The sequence below is a fragment of the Pimephales promelas genome, chromosome 12, assembly GCF_988280905.1.
Source record: "Pimephales promelas chromosome 12, fPimPro1.hap1.1, whole genome shotgun sequence".
Lineage (NCBI taxonomy): Eukaryota > Metazoa > Chordata > Actinopteri > Cypriniformes > Leuciscidae > Pimephales > Pimephales promelas.
This window is the reverse complement of record NC_142780.1, coordinates 30,310,422-30,315,698: the sequence shown is the minus strand read 5'-3', so window position 1 is coordinate 30,315,698 and position 5,277 is coordinate 30,310,422. Positions and strand designations below refer to the sequence as shown.

The window sequence follows — 5,277 nt, the reverse complement described above, 5'->3', positions numbered from 1 at the left end:
CTGTCGTTTTTTTTTCGGGTCGAAATTTTGAAGTTTGATATCTCAGCTCTAGAAGGGTCTAGATCATCCATTTTTGCACTCAGGTCAAAGTCTCAGAGCCCTCTATCATAATCCAGAGTTTTGAGAAGATTGGAGAAACTTAATTTTTCGCCCAAAAATGAAAAAAAACGAAAGGGGTAACACTGTCGTTTTTTTTTCGGGTCGAAATTTTGAAGTTTGATATCTCAGCTCTAGAAGGGTCTAGATCATCCATTTTTGCACTCAGGTCAAAGTCTCACACTGGAAAAAATGCCCCTCCAAAAATAAGCAAAAAAAAATTAATACAAGATATTTTTGCTTGTAATAAGCAAAAAAATCTGCCAATGGAACAAGTGAAAATTCTCTTGGTAAGATTTCTTGAAATAAGACATTATATTTAAGCCTTAAAAGATATGAGTGATCTTGAAATTAGCAGGGAAAACTCATTTTTAGCTATATTTTACTAGTATTGTGATGTTTTGTGTCTCATAATAAGCTTGTCATGCTCAAAAATAGCATTTTCCCCTCAAAAGTAGCATTTTCTTTTGTCATCCTCTTTGTTTCAAGTGTATTTAACTAATTTTTAGTTCTATAATTGTTACACTCTTCTAGATACAAGTCACCACCAACTTGAAATAAGATTGGAAACTGGCATTTTGAGACAAAATGCCTTGAAGTTAGCATTCCTGACTCATATTAGGCAGTCCTCTTTTGCCATAATAAGCCATAATTTACCATACTGTAATCATCTCAAGTGTATACCTTCTTGTAAGCTCAACAAAAGTGACATGGTTCTAGATTCAAGACATTTTACCTACTAGATTTAAGACATTAACTACTGTTTACTAGACAGAAAAAGTGAAAAATAGACTTACATTTAACCTTTTTTATTTAATTTTTTAAACCGCAAAAATTCCCAGAGGACTGCACAAAACGGTAAAAGTATTTATGGAGCTGCAATATAAAAACATAGTAGAATATTTTATAGATTATAAATGAAAAATCTCTTTACCCTACTCCCACACCTAAACATACCGATTTTATAGACAATATTAAAGGGATAGTTCACTTTGAAATTAATTTTTGATGTTTTAGCTTACCTCAAGGGCATCCAAGATGTAGGTGTCTTCTTTTCCACAGTAGTTTCAATTTTGACATTTTTCGGTCAAACCGTTGTTGTCTGTCAGTCATATAATGCAGGTATGGGGGTCCACGTCAAAGAGCATGCACAGAGAAGTCCAAATTAAACATGATTTAATGACTCGTAAATGTAAGTACACATTGATGGCCTAAGACACGAAACGAGCGTTTTGTGTGAGAAAACAAACAGTATTTATATAGTTTTTACCTCTTGTTCACAGCCATGTCAAACTGATCTGAATCAGATGTCAAACTGAACCGAACCGTGTCCAACATTACGCCAGAAGTGATCTCTCGCGCGTCAGCAACATCTGATTCAGATCAGTTCGACATGGCTGTTTACAAGAGGTAAAAACTATATAAATACTGTTCGTTTTCCCACCCCCTCCGCTCATTTCGTGTCTTTGGCCATCAGTGTGTACTTACATTCAAGAGTCATTAAATCATGTTTAATTTTGACTTCTCTGTGCATGCTCTTTGAGGTGGACCCCCTAAACCTGCATTATATGACTGACAGACAACACAGGTTCGACCAAATAATGTCAAAGTTGAAAATACTGTGGAAACAAAGACACCTACATCTTGGATGCCCTTGAGGTAAGCGAAAACAAATCAAAAATTAATTTCAAAGTGAACAATCCCTTTAAAAGGATAAAACGTAATGAACATAATGTGTAGGGCAATGGCAGTTTTATTAACAATAAAGCATTAAAATATAGTTTGACCCACTAATCCTACCCTAACCCATTTCTTAAAACTATGTAACTAACGTTACAATTATAAATAAAAACAACAAACATAACGTTACATGTTTAAATCGCAATAATTTATTTAGTGAGAAAATGTCAAAACCGGTACCAAATAAATATCTTTCTTCTTGTTCAGCAGAAGAAAAAAATTCATAAAAAAACAACAACATATTATTGCAAATGAACAAAGTTGAATCAAATATGTTTCTAGAACAGTGATTAAAATTGGCTCGAATATGTTTTAGTATGTGACATGAACTCTGGTGTTGATGCACTCTAAAAACATTTAATATGATTTACTAACCTTTTTAAACTTAGAATATTGATTAAATTTTTAAGCAGTGAAAGCAATTACTTACACTGTATTAACTGAGTAAATGTTAGTAAAACAAATTAAATAGATCTGAGTAACTGCATTTGGTACATTAACAAATAAACTTGAGTAGAAATAATTGGGGGGAAACATTTAAAAACAAATAATTATGAGTAATATAAACTGTGTTTATATGGCAGTAACATTAACTTTTTTTATTTCCTCTAAACCTTTGTAAAATATTCCATACAACCACCAGCATAACTACATGACACGGCCTTTATTGTCAATTAATATCCTAACATTACAGCAAACATATTTTATTCTATTTTTAACACATAAGTTGTACAATATTGACTACATCTAAACTCATGTAAGAAACATTTTCGATGTAAAAATTAAACATTTAGGCCTAAACATTAAAGTAATTCAAGTGTAATAACCGGTCTGTTATCCAGTATTCACCGGGTCAGCGCTGGTTCCCATGCCGGAGATGGACTCGCCTCTGCGGGGAAACTTCTAAATTTAGACCGCCGTCCTGCGTCACTCACAGCCGAAAAATGCTGCGACGCGACTGACTCCATAACCTGCCAATAAACAACCAGTGCACAGTTCTAAGGACATTTTATCATCCAAATTAGTTATATCCATTATCTTTAAGAATAAAGTCGTGTGTTTTTTTTGTATGCAAGGCCTTACAATCACGCGAAAAGGCAGGCGCAAGTCGACACTCGTTGAGTAACATTGCGTCTCTGTATGTTCTTTTTTCATTAAATAAAATTATTTAAAGCATATTAATGATTATACAGATAAAATAAAACAAACAAACCTTAATGTCAGGTGGAAATGCTCCAATTCTGCGCCGATGAGAAGAGAAGAGGAGAAGAGATCTGTTCTTTTCTGGACTGGGAGAGTTCAAACAGCGCGCAACCGCAAGTTCAAACAGCGCTCACTCAAGTTCAACCGTTGAGTTGTCGTCACGTCAGAGGGTGGGGAGGGGTGCGTTGTTGTAATCATAGACAGTAAAATACATTTTAATTGAGTAAACTTAATTAATTTCTTATGCGTGTTAAATAATAATATTGATTTTATTTTAGAAATATTTGTGGTTCTTGAGACAGATCAGTTTAATTATCCAGTCTCAAATATTGAGATGGAAATTTCACAAATATTAGCTAAGTGTATTTTAAATTAATAATTGGTTAGTCAAAAACTAAATTAGCCTATTTTAGTGAAAAACTTAAATATAACTGTAAATTTCAGACAAAATTAATTGTTGGAGTTTTAGTCATTTATTTCGGTATGTTCAACTCAAACTATTGAGTAAATTATATTCAGTTTAGTTAATAAAGACTTCAACACTTCAACATTTAGGAAAGTTTTTTGTTTGTAGGTTGTACCATAGTAGTACTGTGATAAAGTTTAGAGAAATTGTCACAAATGAAAATGAAATCGATGCAGGATATAAAATGAAAACTATTGATATGTGAAATATGGAACTGCATCTTGTAGAACACATTCTAATAAAAATAATTTTGTAATTAAAATGTGCGCTTGCGTGTGTGTAGTTTAAATGTTGTGTTTTTAATCTAAGACAGATTATACAGTATGTAACCATGACTGATACAGGCATAGGCCCCTCGACTCAGTGCAGTAAATAAATCAATCAGTAGGCTGTACTTCCCTCATGCTGGTTCTTATCTTGTCCTCTGTTTATACACATCCATGCTGGAAATTCATATTAAATTTGCATTTTTTTTGTTTTTACTTCATGAAAATCTATATTGCTTTAGTTGTTTGTAGAACACATATTACATAATATGATTAAAAATACATTAATATTATGCAATTTATATATGTGGTTTTTGCATATGTCCCTTACAATATTCTGTTGGAACATATACAAATCACAGGAGTTTTTAGCAAACCTTTTCCATATGGGAAGGTTTTAAAGTATATTATTGTTAAACACCATGTAGGCTAATGCTTCAAAGCGAGTTTGCAGCAAAAGGCACGAACAGAACGAAATGTTATTATTTATGAGTAACGTTAAACTATTAATAAATGAGACTGAAAATTTAATTGATAAGACAATTGAATGCAATAGAGTCAAAACCACGATTTTAATATGCATAAGTTAAATAGGAATACATATAAATTTGTATGTTGGTAAAGTTGTTTATACGTAAATAAATTACGTTTTTTGTTTGTTTGTTTTTTTTTTTGCTGTCATGTCATTGTGAGTTGTTGTGAGTTGGGCATGTTGGCCTGCAGTTTTCAATGAAGCAGGTTTGTCTCAATTCAAGTTAAGTCTGTTTCTTGAAACAAGACGATTCATCTTTTACAAATAACACAGCAGCTTAAAAAACTGTCAAAATGTCAAAAAAGCTTGTTTCATCTGAGATATGACTCAAAACAAGATATTTTTAAGACAGTTTCACTTAACAAGATTTTCAAGATGCACTGTCTAAAAACAAGCTCCTGTATCTTACTTAAATCTTGGTCTTTAGGTAATTTTGTCTTATATTAAGTGAGCTGAGATATTTTGACTAGAAATTAGAAAAATATACTTGGCAAGATTTTGAGTTTTTGCAGTGCAGAGCCCTCTATCATAATCCAGAGTTTTGAGAAGATTGGAGAAACTTAATTTTTCGCCCAAAAATGAAAAAAAACGAAAGGGGTAACACTGTCGTTTTTTTTTCGGGTCGAAATTTTGAAGTTTGATATCTCAGCTCTAGAAGGGTCTAGATCATCCATTTTTGCACTCAGGTCAAAGTCTCAGAGCCCTCTATCATAATCCAGAGTTTTGAGAAGATTGGAGAAACTTAATTTTTCGCCCAAAAATGAAAAAAAACGAAAGGGGTAACACTGTCGTTTTTTTTTCGGGTCGAAATTTTGAAGTTTGATATCTCAGCTCTAGAAGGGTCTAGATCATCCATTTTTGCACTCAGGTCAAAGTCTCACAGCCCTCTATCAGAATCCAGAGTTTTGAGAAGATTGGAGAAACTTAATTTTTCGCCCAAAAATGAAAAAAAACGAAAGGGGTAACACTGTCGT

The 5,277-nt window shown here is 32.8% G+C and overlaps 1 long non-coding RNA gene across 1 annotated transcript; it reads right to left on the bottom strand.

Moving 5' to 3' along the window:
- Window positions 1-1,962: 1,962 nt before the first annotated feature.
- LOC120467140 (uncharacterized) lies at window positions 1,963-4,819 on the bottom strand. Its single transcript, XR_005620109.2, has 2 exons — window positions 3,050-4,819; window positions 1,963-2,807 (listed from the first exon to the last, which is right to left on the bottom strand). It is a non-coding gene; the product is annotated as an uncharacterized LOC120467140 (long non-coding RNA).
- Window positions 4,820-5,277: the final 458 nt, after the last annotated feature.